Below are 17,399 nucleotides of genomic sequence, written 5' to 3' on the forward strand. Positions count from 1 at the left end.
TAATAATAAAAGGACCAGAACAGCATTATCACCTTGGCCTCCAATAACTGCAGAATATGAATTATTTTTAAGTGTACTTGGTAAATTCACCAAGAGAGAATGTATTTTCCAATAAAGCAAGTTCCAATCAATTTAAAAGAAATGACACCACATAAAGTATGTTCTCTGACTAAAAAGGAATTAAGTTTGAAATCAATAATAATATATCTAAGAAAACTCCCAAGTGATTAAAATTAAATACACTTCTAAGGAACCACATGGATCAAAGTAGAAATCACAATGGAGATTAGAAAACATTTTGAACTGAATTCGAATGAAAAAATACAATATATCAAAATGTGGGCATGCAAAAAAATATATATTTAGCCAGAAATTTGTATTTGTACATACTTATTTTGGGGGGGGAAAGTCTGAAATCAATGACTTAAGTTTTCACTGAAAGTATCTAGGAAAAATAAATACAAATTAAATAGAGGAAAAAATAATAAAGCGGTAATTCAATGGGAAAAAGAATGTCTTTTTAAAAAAATACCTGGATATCTTTATTTTAAAAAAGGAACATTTACCCTTAGCTCACAACATATACAAAAACTATGTAATTCAAAATGAATAATACAATTAAAAGTGAAAGCTAAACCTGTAAATCTCCTAGATGAAAACACAGAAAAAAATATCTGCAACTTTTGGATAAGCATAGTTTCTTAGCTAGAATAAAGCACAAACTATAAAAGAAAAGAAAAACATAGAGTAGACTTTACAAAATTGAAAACCTCAAACATCTGCTCTTCAAAAAACACCATTAATAAAGTGAAAAGGCAACACACAGAAAATATTCACAATATATAAGCTGATGAAGAAATGGTATCCCTAATATAGAAATAATTCTTAACTCAATAATAAGACAAACAACCCATTTTTTTTTACATGGGCAAAATTGTAAAACACTTCACCAAAGAAATTACATGACTAGCCACTAAGCACACACAGAGATGCTCAACATTACTAGTCCATCAGAGAAATGCAAACTAAAACCATGAGAAATCACTACATACACATTAGAATGGCTAACACTTTAAAAAGATTGGCCATAACAAGTTTTGACAATGAGGTAAAACAACTAAAAATCTAACACAATGGTAATGGAGGTTAAAAAAAGTGACACAACTATTTTGGAAAAACAGTTTGGCAGTTTCTTAGAAAGTTAAGGCCCTGGACGGTTGGCTTAGCAATAAAGACTCAGCCCAGTGTATGAAAATCCCAGGTTCATTTCCCAGTCAGGACACACAGGAAAAGCAACCATCTACTTCTCCCCCTACACACTCCCTCCCTCCTTCTCTTCCTGCAGCCATGGCTTGAATGGCTCAAGCAAGTTGGCCCTGAGCAAGCAAGTTGGCCCTGAGCCCTGAGGATGGCTCTGTGGTCTCGCCTCAGGCACTAAAATAGCTTGGTTGCCAAGCAATAGAGCAGTGGCCCCAGATGGGCAGAGCATCACCCTATAGAAGGCGTGCCAGGTGGATCCCAGTCGGGGTGCATGTGGGAGTCTGTCTTTCTGCCCCCACACCTCTCACTTAATTAAAAAAAAAAAAGGTAAATTGAACACCAACCATTCTACTCATACCTATTTACCTACCCCTAAAAAATGAAAATGTATTCACATAAAGACTCATACAACAATAGTCCCAACGCTGGACACAACTCAAGTTTTCCTCAATAGAGGAGGAGAAAAACAAGTTGCAATATATCCACACAAAGGGGTTCCATTCTGCAATAAAAAGCAACAGACTACTGATACATGCAGCAAAATGATTAAATTTCAGAAACATTACACTGAGTAAAAGAAGCTAGGCAGAAAGAGAACATATGGTATGATTCCATTTACAAAAATTTTATGAAATGCAGATTAACACACAGTAGCAGCAGGCAGCTCAGTGGCGGCCTGAGCCTGGGGGCGGAGGGAGGTCTGGATGCAAAATGAGACAGGTAATCTTTAGGCTGCGGTGGAAATGTTCCGTGTCCTGACTGTACTGGTGGATTCATGGCTATATACAACTGTCATCTAACTGGACACATTAAATGGATGCAGGTTTTTATACTTCAATTGTACCTCATCAAAGTGGGTTTTTAAACAATCATCAGCACCCACCAAATGGTCCCTTTTTCTGTGGAATATCTGCTATTCTAGCCATAGGCAATTCATCATCTTACCATCTTCCAAAAAAATCACAGTATCAGTAAAAGCTTTAACCATATCAACTAAACTAAAAAATAAATGTTTTATATCCATATCAAGATTACCCTAAATAAATGCAACATTAATTTTGAAAAACTATTTCCCATAAAGGCTAGGAGGAAAACTGTTAGTTTAAAAGGGCTGCTAACTTAGCTCAATGTATTTTTACTGGGGAGTCTGGGGGAAGAGGAGAGAGAGGAGATCCTTCCAGGAAGTGCAAGATGCAATTTAATCAGACTCTCTGAAAAGAGTCCTGAGGCCAAGAGAGCATCAGAGATTCCTGGGGCCCTCTGAGCAATGTGGAGAAACTGTCAAACCACCAGTGGTTAATCTCTCGAGACAAATTCAGGAGAGGAGAAACTGAAAAAGGACTGCCATTTCCAGAATATTCATTGTAACTTTTCCCAAACCATTCATGAAATTCCCAAATAAGTGCTCCACTGTGGGTTTACATGCTTTATTTAACATACTCAAAATTTATAACCCCCCTCAAAAAGAAGCTGTTTGTTTTAGTTTGTGCTCAGATGAGTCCTGTTGAACTAAAATTGAACAACTTCTGTTACCATGCTATCCAGATTTCTAAGGTGTGGCCTGGTCGCCAACACTAGAGCTAGAAAACAGACGCCAATGGCTAGATTTCAACCTCAATGCAACACTGATTATCTTTTAACTATTCACATATATCCCTATATTAATGAAACTCCACAAATTTACCATTACCTTCTAACATTCCCCTTACTCTGAGAAGAAAACATTCTCTTTCCAAGTCTTCTTCACTTTCTTTGGTGCGGGTGGTAGGGTAGGGTGGGAGCTGAAGCAGCAATTATGCTTAGTTTTTAAAAAACTAATTGAGACTGTGTCTCTTCTCTTGGACTTACACTTAATTCATCAACATTTATGAGGAATCTCACATGATCTTGAACTAGCACAACAGCCCCTTAACTGAGCTCCCTGCTTCTTCTTGGTCCACTTCCTCCACACTGCTGCTAACGTCAGACTGCTAAAAGAGCAAAGATGAGCAAGTTACCCCTCTTTAACACCCTTGGAAGGCTTCTCACTGCTCACCAGATAAAGTCCAGATGCCTGGTGCTTGCCTATCCTTCTGGCCCCATCGCCAGCCTCTGGTCCTCTTGAACCCTGCCCTCCAGTCATGCAGAACTACTACTTGTAGCTCCAAGACAAGTTTATGGCTCTGTAACTGCTTATCTACTCTCTTCGCCCAGAAAGGCTAGCTCTCTCCTGCCCTCTCCTTTCCCCATGATCCTCCTGCTTCCTGAACTCCCACTCTTCCCCTAAGATGAAGCGTCCAGACGCTCTGCCCTCACACTGTGCAAACTTGATCATTCCACTTCCTTCAGTGATGGATTTACAAGCGGTTTTCTGCTTTCCCTCCAGTGGCTTTGGAATAAAGATGGTTCTACCAACATGTTCATTTACATAAAATGTGATTACCCACACAACTCACGCTCCAATGGGAGGTGATGTGTATATTCAAACTTTCTCACTTGTTTGGACATTGCTTTTTTTATGTCCTTGGATCTCTGTTGATCTCCTCAACTTAACGATAAGATACTGGAGAGAAGGAGTATTTTCTAATAGTGGCAGGTCAGCCATTAAACTCTTAGTTCCTAAACAATTTGTCCAACATATTTTGTTAACTGAATAGAAAGGGCTGCATTGATTCTCTTGGCAATGTTTTTTTGTTTTTTGGTTTGTTTTTTTTTTGTATTTTTCTGAAGCTGGAAATGGGGAGAGACAGTCAGACAGACTCCCACATGCGCCCGACCGGGGTAATGTTTATTGAACACCCACTATGTGCAACACACTGTGCTAGATTCTAAGGACATGAAGCAGTACAAAATAATTTAATAGATACAGTAAGTTATAGAAACAAAGAACTTCATAACTGAAAGGTATATTAGACAGTACAGACCACCTATTTTATGGCAGAGGAAGTGTGTCGCCCCAATTCAGCCAGCTAGTTAAACGGAAAGGTAAGATACAGGAGACTTGTCATCTAATGTCTCTTTCCCATCCCCTTTTCCCAGTATGAAGGCGTTTGGGGTAATGAGACAGATTAAATGCTATTTTGTTTTACAATACCATATAAATCTCAACATCTTAGTAATATTAATCTTCATGTAAAAAGAGGCCTGACACTACATTTTCAGAAAGGAAAGCAGTGACATAAAACAAATGTGGAGAGAATGAAATAACAGAGACCCAGAAGTGGGAGCCGAGATTCATCTAAGTCAGCAGATGCCATCTATTTGCACTCGTTAGTGCCGCGCGCGGCATGTGCTGCACCACCCCCTCGGGTAATTTACATTTTTTTTAAAGCATGTATTTCTAAATTTAGGAAGTTAGGATAATCAGGGTGGAAAAGCCCATCTGTTTGACGTTCACTCCAGCTGCTGCAGACTCTGAAATGAAATCTGAATATGTTCTTGTGTGTTTCATCTTATCCAGTCTGGAATACAGGGACAGGACAGAAGCCCAACAGTAGCGAAGGGCAGGGTACCCCAGGTGTATATTTTTGGGGGCACACAGTATCTCCATTGTGCTGAACTAAACCATCCATAGTCACAGACGCACACACAGGACTTAGACACATGTGTGTGCATTCACAGTATATGTACATTGTCATTATGTAATGATTTGTTGGGCTGATAGGGAAATGGAGACAAAAGGGTCCCAGGAAGAGATGATCTTTGACCCTATCCAGGTTAAAATGTTTGAAAAAGAAAAAGTAACAAATATTGCTTAGTATATATTTATTTACCTTACCTTATTAGGAAGAGCATTAGCCTGGATTCTGGTGCAAACTGCACCACTTACATGCTATGTAGTTTTGAAAAGACTGGTTTCGACCTCTCTGGGTTCCTTATATAATGCGAAACAAGACAGGCAGAGGGGAAGGAAGAAAGAGTTGAGCAAAGGAAAGAAACCAGAGTCTGAAGGTGCTTTCGGGATCTCGATCCTGGACTACACGAGCGCTGCATCAATTTCCACAAGAAAGCCGCTGTACATGTATGTTTTCCCCTCCTGGTCTGAAATGATCAACATCACACCCAGAAGCAAAGTAAGCAAATTAACACATATTTATTTATATACCTTTCAATGTACCTCTAGTGTTTCAGTTACACATACACACACACACACACACACACACACACACAAAAGGTAAATAAATATTTCATAAACACTAAAACAATTCCAATTTCTTCTGTAGGAACCAGCTTGTCTAACACAAGCAGCTGCAAGCACCTTAGAGACAGAGACCCGGGACAGGCTGTAACCACCGTGATCCTGGGGGCTTCACTTAGAAAACCATTACGTACCTGGAGAATACAAACAAAAACCAAAGGACTGGAAAAGCTTTTAGAAAGGAGACATAAGTTCTTAACATAATTTCTTTCTATATCAGTTATTTTATTCTTAACCTACCACTATTTTATAGGTGAACAAACATTTTAAGAAGAACCAGGGATTTCAAAAAAAAAAAAAAATGATAGTGCTATCTCATTTTTTACTGCCTTAGATATTGTTAGTCTGCTTTTTGTCTATTTTTGTCTCTGCCATATCCCAGTGCCCAGCATAAAGCAAGAACTCCATAGTTAGTGACTAAATGAACAGACATTTAAAAACTTAAGTTTTATATTGTCAAGGGCTAAGGGGAAAAGAGCATTCAGGCTCTTACTGTGTGCCAGGTGTTACAGCACCTCTTCGTCTAATCCTGCCACTCAGTGGGGGTAGGTGTTGCTGGCCTCACCCTCCAGGTGAAAAAGAAGAGTCAAAGGTTAAACAGTACTCTGACTAAAGAAGAGAAAATACGGGATCATCTAGTGCAACTAGGTGATCTGCATTGCAGGAGCAAAACTCCTGCAGGGGTGGGGGGGGGGAGAAGAGGACATAAAAGGCAGACTTCTCAGAGTAGGCAGAAAGGCTGGGCCAGATTGGTCAGCAACAGGACAAGCAACAGCCCATGAAAAGAATGGACGCAAACACAGAAGTGGACCTGGCTGGCTGGGCCAGAGCCAGGTGAGAAGCACAGAGCCCCACTGGGCTGCAGGAGTCCCAGAGGGAGGCTGGGAGGTCAGACACGCCCAGGGGTGAGGGTGCAGGGTTCCTCAGAGCCAGGGAAACTGGGGGAACCGGGGTGGTGTGTGTCATGCGTTCAAAATTTCTCAAAGTAAAAACTGCCTAGAAATACGTCAGTATAAGGAAATAATGGCATGAACATTTGTGACAAAGATGATGATATTTATGGTAATTTATTAGTCAAGCTGTCATTCCTAATTCTTTTGAAAATTAGCTTTAGAAATCGAAAGGGAAAAGCCAATTTTCACCAGAATGAAGAGAACATTGTAAATATAGAATTTTTATTGACTGTGCAGGAGAATGTTTAGAATGCTGAAGCAAATAATTCAATATGTACAGATTACAAGCATAACAGAGTTTCAAATGTGTTACCATAGCTACAAGAAAGATAGTTTTGAGGAAACAAAAGAAGAGATATCATTCAGGGGCAGTTTTCAAAGAACTGAAATAATAAGCGCAGCATCCAAATTGAACTCACATTACTTGCTAACAGAACTGGAAAGCTCCTTTCCACGTGACCACTTCCGATGATGTGGCCCCACCTTCTCCCTCTGCAATTCAGTGTACCTGGCCTCCTCGGTGCTGGGCTAAAGCCTGCTCAGATGCTGCAAGACTCTTAGTTGCCACCTGTTCCATAAAGTCTCTTCGAGCTCCAGTTACACTTATGGCCTGTACTATATATAATTATCACTTATTATTTATGAAACAAATATTAAGCTCTGGCTGTGTGCCAGGCACAATGCAAAGGGTAAGGAGGAGGGGCTGAGAGTTAAACAAAGAGGTGAGTGTGTGGGCTACAGTAAACAGGGACCGGCTAATGTCTGAACAACAGTCTAAGGAGACAGGGAAGGAAACAGCCAACGCAGGGAGACCAGCTGGGAGGTGACATCCAACCTGCATTGGCAGTCATAGCATTCTTTTCCAGGCTCTGGAAAAAGAGGAAAGAGCAATTCAAGTTGAAATAATAGTCTTTTTTTTTCTTGTTCTCTTTTTTCCTGAAGCAAGAAGAAGGTAAATTTGGAAACCGAAAGATTTGAGCTATGACCTTATTTCACCTTTGTGAACATCAATTTCCTTGTTTATAGAATGGAAATAATGCAAGACTGTGGTGAAGACCAATTATACAATGTCTAGTAAAGAACTGGTTATCGGCCCTGGCTGGTTGGCTCAGTGGTAGAGCGTCGGCCTGGTGTGCGGAAGTCCCGGGTTCGATTCCCGGCCAGGGCACACAGGAGAGGAGAGGTGCCCATCTGCTTCTCCACCCCTCCCCCCTCTCCTTCCTCTCTGTCTCTCTCTTCCCCTCCCGTGGCCGAGGCTCCACTGGAGCAAAAGATGGCCCGGGCACTGGGGATGGCTCCTTGGCCTCTGCCCCAGGCGCTAGAGTGGCTCTGGTCGCGACAGAGCGACGCCCCGGATGGGCAGAGCATCGCCCCCTGGTGGGCGTGCCGGATGGATCCCGGTCAGGCGCATGCGGGAGTCTGTCTGACTGCCTCCCCGTTTCCAGCTTCAGGAAATTAATTAATTAATTAATTAATTAAAAATAAATTAAAAAAAAAACTGGTTATCTATCACCTACAGCGTCGAACACAACTGCCAGGCACCATTTTTGTTCACTGGCAATGTCCAAAAGAGAGAACTATAGTCATTTTTAATCGTTCTCTTTTGAACTTAGTAACATATAAATCTTCTACCATACTTACTTGCTATAAATAAAAATAAAATTTTGAACTCTCTTATGGCTGGTGCTCTATTACCCAACACACACACCAAACAAATCCTGAAGGTACCAGCAATGCAGAAGCACTAAGAGAGAGACATGTATAAGGCTGATATTTGGTATATGAGAACAAAGATCAAAGCAGTTGTCCTGAAGGAAAAAGCACAGCTTGTGGAACTTGCCCACCCTTAACTTCATAGTTTAGTGTCTCATTTTGAGTTCCACAGAAGGCTATACCATAATCTTTTCACGCTTGGGGCTCTAAAGGTCTTTAAAGCTCAGCTCACAGCTCATATAAGTGTTTCCCAAATTCTTTTCTACTTTGGCCCTAGAATGGAGACAAAACCATCGCAAAGCTAAATAGAGCTGCAAAGAGAAAATATAACCTACTTACTGTTGTGTGAGCCTGACACAGTATTAGGCACTGTATATATTATCTTTTTTCTTTTTCTTCTTCTTTTCCAAGTGAAAGGAGAGGAGATAGAGAAAGAGACTCCCGCATGTGCCCCGACTGAGACCCACCCAGCAGCACCCGTCTGGGGCTGGTACTCCGCCCATCTGGGGCCATGCTCACAACTGAGCTATTTTTAGCCCCAGAAGTAGAGGCTCCATCCTCAGTGCCCAGGCCGATACACTCGAAACAATCGAGCCATGGCTGTGGGAGAAGAGAGGAGAAAGGAGGGGAAGGCAAAGAAAGAGAAGGGGGAGGGGTGGCGAAGTAGAGAAGCAGAGAGGCAGAGAGGCAGTGGGTCACCTCTCCTGTGTGCCCAGACTGGGAATCAAACCTGGAACAGCCACATGCCAGGCCAACACTCTACCACTCAGCCAACCAGCCAGGGCCTATAAATTATCTTTATCTTCCAGACACTGAACTCCAGGTATTGAAATTCGTCCTGCTCTACAAGCACAATCTATTTCCTCACTTGGAAATAGAGCTAATACTCATCTATCTCACAAGCTTGCCTTCAAGATTAATAAGTAAACATACATGAAATGCCTAGGCAATGCATGGCACTGGCAAGTAGCTACTAATAATAGAAGCTCTGATCTTAATGGAAATTTGCCATCCAGCCTAGAAACTTGTGACACCAAAAGCAAAAGAAATGTGTGTTTCTTAGAGAGGCATCCAGAGTAGTGGCACCAGCAACACTAAAGCTTGTAAGAGCTGGCACTGCAGGCAGGGTGACTTGGCTTGCCACCTTCTGGCACATGTCCAGAGCTTATTCAACTTCAGTATTCCAAGCTGTTTAACCACATTCAGCTCACTGTGGACACCTCAGTGTCAAAAAAAAAAAAAAAAAGGCCTGCCAAAGCCAAGTATCTTTAAAAAAAAAAACACTCCAAGTGAACAAGTGAATAAAGAGGCTTTTCTTGAAAGAGAAGATCATTTATTGAGATTCAACAAACCACTGTAGTACAGTTCTTGCAACTGCTTACACATTTGCTGCCATGTTGGTATAGCAGTTTAAGTTAAAAACTAGGACAGAGCTCAGAATTGGTGCATCTGGTCAGATGAGGACTCTAGATTCTGTGAGACTGACCATGCGTCTTAACCAAATATTTTCAAAAGGAAAACAATAAGTAAATTTACATTCCCTCGTTAATAAATAAGCATACACAAAGAGGCACAGACTACTTTCTCTCTCAACCTGACATGATCTTATTACTCCTTACCTCCCATCAAGCCACTCCCAAACCACAGGGGGTGACAGGAGTCAGGAGGGGACTGGATTCAGTCCTATTAGTCAGCTAAGGCTGAGCCAACAATCTGAACAGCCTTTCCAAGTAGCCTTATAGATGCCTCTTTTGGTAGCTCAGATATATGTCTTTCCTACTTCTTCCCTCTTGTCCTGCTTTTTTTTCTTTAGGGTATCTGACTACATAAAGGAGAGAGTCCTCAAACTACCCCAAGGCAGAGAAAAGAAGTGGCCCTCATATTCTAACAAAATTCTCTGGGTGTGCACTGGCCTCTGCTATAGTTCCATACCTCACTACAGTCAGACTGGTAATCAGTAAGGTACAACTGGTCATCTGTGGGGTGTTCTTTCCAGTGGTGGTGGTGTTGAGTGGGGAAATAGTATTAGGTATGTGCCAGGTCCCATCCTTATACAGTGGTCCTGATTATTCGTCTCTGATCGTAAAATACCTGCACATGTGTACTTCATTCAGACCTCTATCAGTCTCCGTAGCCAGGATACACACACACTAGCAGGTCTCTGACACAATAAATGTAGGCCCTCAGGAACCAGGCGTCCTGCCTCGGACTCTACCCACTCTCTGCCACTGCCTCCGTGCCATCACTCTAGCACAGGGGTCCCCAAACTTTTTACACAGGGGGCCAGTGGTCCCTCAGACCGTTGGAGGGCCAGACTATAAAAAAAACTATGAACAAATCCCTATGCACACTGCACATATCTTATTTTAAAGTAAAAAAACAAAACGATAACAAATACAATATTTAAAATAAAAAATAAGTAAATTTAAACCCACAAACTGACCAGTATTTCAATGGGAACTATGAGCCTGCTTTTGGCTAATGAGATGGCCAATGTGCTCCTCTCACTGACCACCAATGAAAGAGGTGCCCCTTCCGGAAGTGCAGCGGGGGCCGGATAAATGGCCTCAGGGGGCCGCATGCAACCCATGGGCAGTAGTTTGGGGACCCCTGACCTAGCACATGTTACAAGCGGCCAGGAGCAGGGCTTGCAGAACCCAAGGATCATACCACCAGGAAATGGCATGATTTGTTCAAAACAAGAATGAAAATTGAACAGAAGACCAACTTCATTCATAGCATTAATGTGACACATCTCATACTGAGCTGGATCGTGTTTGTCTTTTAGACTAAAGCATGAAGTCTTGAAGACTAGACTCTACACAATTTTCATCTTTCTATCCCCAGATACCTGGAGCATAATAAACCCTCCATTTTTTTTTCTTTTCTGTGTGTGTGTGTGTGTGTGTGTGTGTGTGCGTGTGTTTCCTTAAAAACTGCTGAATACAGAAGAAACAAAGGTGTTTTGCCTCATCGGTTGGGCTAGAGACCAGAGAGGCAGTACACAAAGCCACTATGTGGCTGTATCTTCTTCTATGTGACACTTTAAGTAGTATATTATCTGTACTTGTATTTCCTCACAAGTGTTCTACAATTACTCCTTTTCTGATTTATACAAATCCCCAAACAGTAACTATAGTTCTAATTGTAAGATATATTTATAACTATAAATTATAACCATAAGTTCCCAAAGACTAGGTACCATATTAAATACTCTGTATAACCCACAATGCCTAGAAAGTGGTGTGCATAGAGTAGGTTTCTCAGCAGTTTATTGGAAAATGAAAGACTACACTTCAAAAGGTTAAGACATTCTCCCTAGGTAAAAGAAAAATATCAAATGCATGCAACACTATGTTTTGCATAAAATTTTGTTTGTGACTTGCCTGGAATCTCTTTTTGGAGCACAGACTAAAATCTCCTTGTACAAACAGACACATAGATCAATATAACAGAATTAAGAGCCCAGAAATGAATCCACACCTAAATAATTAATTTATAACAAAGGAGCCAAAAATATGTAACAGAAAAAGGATGGTCTCTTCAATAAATAAGCGTTGGGAAAACTGGACAGCCACATGCAAAAGAATGAAACTGGAAGCTGACCACTATCTTCCACTATACACAAAAAATTAACACAAAATGGGTTAAAGGGCCCTGGCCGGTTGGCTCAGCGGTAGAGCGTCGGCCTAGCGTGCGGAGGACCCGGGTTCGATTCCCGGCCAGGGCACACAGGAGAAGCGCCCATTTGCTTCTCCACCCCTCCGCCGCGCTTTCCTCTCTGTCTCTCTCTTCCCCTCCCGCAGCCAAGGCTCCATTGGAGCAAACATGGCCCGGACGCTGGGGATGGCTCTGTGGCCGCTGCCTCAGGCGCTAGAGTGGCTCTGGTCGCAACATGGCGACACCCAGGATGGGCAGAGCATCGCCCCCTGGTGGGCAGAGCGTCGCCCCATGGTGGGCGTGCTGGGTGGATCCCGGTCGGGCGCATGCAGGAGTCTGTCTGACTGTCTCTCCCTGTTTCCAGCTTCAGAAAAATGAAAAAAAAAAAAAAATGGGTTAAAGACTTAAATGTAAGATCTGAAATGATAAAAACTCCTAGAAAAAAACATAGACAATAAGCTCCCTGATAAAGGTCTTGGTAATGATTTTTTTGGATTTGACACTAAAAGCCAAAGCAATAAAAACAAAAATAAACAAATGGAACCACATCAGACTAAAAACCTTCTTCATAACAAAGGAAATACTAAATAAAATAAAAAGGCAAACTACTAAATGGGAGAAAATATTTGCAAATCATATATCTGATAAAGGGTTAATATCCAAAATATATAAAGAGCTCATATAACTCAACAGCAACAAAAAAATCTGATAAAAATCATTTTTCTAAGGACACACAAATGGCCAACATGGAAAAGTGCTCAATTTCATTAATCATCGGGAAAATGTAAATTAAAACCACAGTAAAATATTACCTCACGTCTTTAGAATGACTATTATCAAAAAGACAAGAGTTGAAAAATGTTGGCGGGGATGTGAAGAGGAAACCCTTGAACACCGCTGATGTGAATGTAAACTGGTGCAGCAACTATGGAAAACAACATGGAGATTCCTCAAAACATTGAAAATAGAACTATCATATGATCCATCATTTCCATTTCTGGGTATTTATACAAAGAAAATGAAAACAAACACTAACTCGAAAAGACATGCACTCTCAAATTCACTGCAGCATTCTTTACAATAGTCAAGATATGGAAACAAGCTAAGTGTTCATCAATGGATGAGTGGATTAAAATGTGGTACATATATACACAATGGGATATTACTCAGCTACAGAAAGAAAGAAATCTTGCCATTTAAGACAACATGGATGGATCTTCAGGGCATTATGCTAAGTAAAATAAGTCAGAGAAAAACAAATACCACATAATCTCACTTAAATACAGAATCTAGAAAAAATAACAAACCACACAGACACATAAACGAGCTCATAAATACAGAGAACAGATTGGTGGTTGTCAGAGGCAGGAGGTGGGATGGGTAAAATGGGTGAAGAGAATTTTGATAAGGTACAAACTTCCAGTTACAAAATAAATAAGTCGGGATATATAATGTCAAGCATGGTGACTACAGTTAATTACACTGTATTGCATATTTGACAGTTGCTGAGAGAGCAAATCTTAAAAGTTCTCATCACAAGAAAAAGAATTAAAACTATGAAGGGTGCTGGGCCCTGGCTGGTTGGCTCAGTGGTAGAGCATCGGCCTGGTGTGCAGAAGTCCCAGGTTCGATTCCCGACCAGGGCACACAGGAGAGGCGCCCATCTGCTTCTCTACCCCTCCCCCTCTCCTTCCTCTCTGTCTCTCTCTTCCCCTCCCGCAGCCGAGGCTCCATTGGAGCAAAGATGGCCCGGGCACTGGGGATGGCTCCGTGGCCTCTGCCCCAGGCCCTAGAGTGGCTCTGGTTGCGACAGAGCGACGCCCCGGAGGGGCAGAGCATCGCCCCCTGGTGGGCAGAGCGTCGCCCCCTGGTGGGCGTGCCGGGTGGATCCCGGTCGGACGCATGCGGGAGTCTGTCTGACTGTCTCTCCCCGTTTCCAGCTTCAGAGAAATAAAAAAAAAAAAAAACTATGAAGGGTGCTGGATGTTGACCAAACTTATTGTGGTGATAATTCTGTGATAAATACAAATATAGTCATACACCTGAATCTGATATAATGTTGCCAGTCAATTATAACTCTATAAAAACAAAGCGATACAATAAATTTTTTTAAACTTGCCATTTAAAAAGAAATTCCTTGTATAAAACAAATGTAAGGTAGTGTTATTATGATACAAAGTAGTCAACAATATAAAATGCTATTAAAATAAATAAAATTACTATTTTTAAAGGAAGTTACTAAATAATGGTAAAATAAAGATCACAAGACTTAGAACTTAATCTCAGTTGCAAAAGAGAAAGGTGATACTAATGACAGAGAAGGCAATGATAATGATAAAGATGACAGTGGCAGCAGAGGAGAACGAGGGAGGTAACAGACAAAAAGGGAGAAAAAAGGAAAAAATAAAATAAAGCTGCAGAAAGAAAATAAAAACTATTTAAAATAAAGTCAGATTCCATAGTGTTCTGTTTGCACACTTATGTGTCTTTCAGGAACTGAGTCTTTGTGGCCTGACCACTGTTAATAACCATTTCTGAAACAACTACCATGTATAAGGCACTGTCTTAGACTCTGGAGGTAAAATGAAGTTTTACCACATCAAAAAACTTAATTAATCAAAAAGACGACATAAATATAAATAGGTAAACCATGTCAAAAAATCCATTTTAGTCCTTGACTCTCAATTCTCATGACATACACAAAAAGTCAGTTAAAAGTGTGCTGTAGGTCAAAATAGCAAAGGTAAACAGCATGGCTTCTAGAAGATAGCAGAATCTCTTCATGACATTGGGATAGGCAGAGAATTACTCGCTGAGATACAAAAGTGCTAGTCAAAAAGGAAAAAGTGTTAACACTGAAGAACTCTTTAAAACGTACCAAAGTAAGAGTGAAAAGCCAAGTCAGAGTAATCTTATAACCAATAAAGTACCAGTATTCTAATGTATTTTTAAAACATATTGTGAAACTTTACCAATCAGATGGAAAAAACAGACACACAGACTCTCCAATTTTAAAAACTGACAATACCTGCCCTGGCTGGTTGGCTCAGCGGTAGAGCGTCGGCCTGCAGTGTGGGGGACCCAGGTTCGATTACCGGCCAGGGCACATAGGAGAAGCGCCCATTTGCTTCTCCACCCCCCTCCCCCTCCTTCCTTTCTGTCTCTCTCTTCCCCTCCCGCAGCCAAGGCTCCATTGGAGCAAAGATGGCCCGGGCGCTGGGGATGGCTCCTTGGCCTCTGCCCCAGGCGCTAGAGTGGCTCTGGTGGCGGCAGAGTGACCCCCCGGAGGGGCAGAACATCGCCCCCTGGTGGGCAGAGCGTCGCCCCTGGTGGGCGTGCCGGGTGGATCCCGGTCGGGTGCATGCGGGAGTCTGTCTGACTGTCTCTCCCCGTTTCCAGCTTCAGAAAAAAAAAAAAAAAAAAAGTAAAAAAAAAAAAAAAACTGACAATACCCAAGGGTTTATCAGTAAACTGATTAAATAGACTATATACCTACAATGAAATATTCTACCAGAAAAGTAAAATGAAGTTCTGAAACATGCTATAACATGGGTGAGCCTTGAAAGCATTATACTGATATAAGCCAACCACAAAAGGACAAATATTGTATGAGTCCACCTGTCTGAGGTACTTGAAACAGCCAAATGCATAGAGATAAAAATAGATTTGATGTCACCAGGCTGGGGAAGGCGGAAATGGGGACACTGCTTAAATATTATGGAATTTCTGTTTGGGGTGATGAAAATGTTTTGAAAATAAGTAGCAATGACTGTACAACACTGTGAATGAATACACTTAATGTCGCTAAACTGTGTATTAAAATGGCCAAAATGACTAATTGTATGTAATATTTTACCATAATTCTTAAAAATTAATAATATACTAAAAACCAATGAATTGTATACTTTAAATGAGTAAATTATACGGTTGTAAATTATATCGCAATAAACTTGTTTTTAAAAAATTGACAAAAGGCTTGAGTACTTTACAGAAGAGGATACCTAAATGCACGTTTATGGGGGAGAAGGTAAGCAACTTCATCAGGAACCAGGGAAGTGCAAAATACCTATAAATATGCACACACGATGAGATACCCTTATTCAACCAGAATGGCTAAAATAAAATAAACCGACAATACCTGGTGTTCACAAGAATACAGAGAAAAAACAAGACTCTCATATACCGTGAAAAGATGTAAAGAATAGCAAAACCACTTTGGAAAAATGGCAGAACCTACTAAAGCTGAATCTATGCAATTTGTTTCTTAGGTATATTCCCAACCGAAAAGCACTCCGATACACATAAAAACACGTACAAGGATAAGCACAGCAGTATTATTCATCATAGGCCAAAAGTGGAAACAAGCCAAATGTCTATCAGTAGTAGAATGAATAAATCGCTATCACGTGTATTCATACAACAAACTGTTATCACGTAATAAAGGTGAAAAAATAACAGCTACAGCTAACATGGATAAATTGCATAAACAATGTTGAAGGCCAGACTCAAAAGAATGCATAATGAATGAGCATGATTCTATTTTTATAAATTTCAAAAGTAGGCAAACTAACTTCTGATGTTTATAAGTCAAAAAGTGGTTACCTGTGCGGAGCAGGGATGGTCGGGGGTGATTGACAGGGTCACTGGGGCACTTGAGTGTCAGCAAAGCCCCAATCTTTAGAGCTGGATGATGGTTAACACAAGTGTATTCACTTAAGATAATTCATTAAGTAATACTGGCAATATTTCTAGGCTATTTTTATATATATTATACTTTTTTTTTCTTTTTTTTTTTTTGTATTTTTCTGAAGCTGGAAACGGGGAGAGACAGTCAGACAGACTCCCGCATGCGCCCAACCGGGATCCACCCGGCACGCCCACCAGGGACAACGCTCTGCGCACCAGGGGGCGATGCTCTGCCCCTCCGGGGCATCGCTCTGCCGCGACCAGAGCCACTCTAGCGCCTGGGGCAGAGGCCAAGGAGCCATCCCCAGTGCCCGGGCCATCTTTGCTCCAATGGAGCCTTGGCTGCGGGAGGGGAAGAGAGAGACAGAGAGGAAGGGGGGGGTGGAGAAGCAAATGGGCGCTTCTCCTGTGTGCCCTGGCCGGGAATCGAACCCGGGTCCCCCGCACGCCAGGCCGACGCTCTACCGCTGAGCCAACTGGCCAGGGCCTATATTATATTTTTTAAAAATCCCTATCACTATTATCTTTTCTAATAAATACAATAGCTTTCAAATACATCATAATTAAAGAAAAATTGACATAGTCAATGCTCTTCAGTGGAATGAATAAAGAAAAATGCCACAGGAACATATTAGGAGATAGTGGAAAGCTACTGTAAATTTAGTTCACGTACAGGAAAGGACTGAGAAACTGTTTTAACCTGTGCAAAATTGGAGCACAAATGAAATGCAAATTCAATCCACAGCATAAAAGAATCTATTATTTTATCAGTTTTTTGGGTGAGTGACAAATGTCTATGCTTTAGTAAAAACTTTAAAGTCCACAGGCATATCTCAATTGCATGCAGAGAATTTCAAGGTTTTGCTTGTAAAATAAAAGATAAGATCTGGATCGTCTATTACCTAATATAAGATAAAAAGCTGCTGAAAAGCAAAGATCTCCAATTCCTC

At 41.2% G+C, this 17,399-nt stretch overlaps 1 protein-coding gene and 1 non-coding gene across 3 annotated transcripts in view; one reads left to right on the top strand and one right to left on the bottom strand.

The window, feature by feature from the left end:
* Positions 1-17,399, bottom strand: part of IGSF11 (immunoglobulin superfamily member 11) — a 138,181-nt gene that overhangs the window by 107,485 nt on the left and 13,297 nt on the right. The gene's annotated exons all lie outside the window — the stretch shown is intronic.
* Positions 7,483-7,558, top strand: TRNAT-GGU (transfer RNA threonine (anticodon GGU)). Its single transcript has one exon. It is a non-coding gene; the product is annotated as a tRNA-Thr (tRNA).

This window comes from Saccopteryx leptura, chromosome 8 (assembly GCF_036850995.1).
Source record: "Saccopteryx leptura isolate mSacLep1 chromosome 8, mSacLep1_pri_phased_curated, whole genome shotgun sequence".
NCBI lineage: Eukaryota > Metazoa > Chordata > Mammalia > Chiroptera > Emballonuridae > Saccopteryx > Saccopteryx leptura.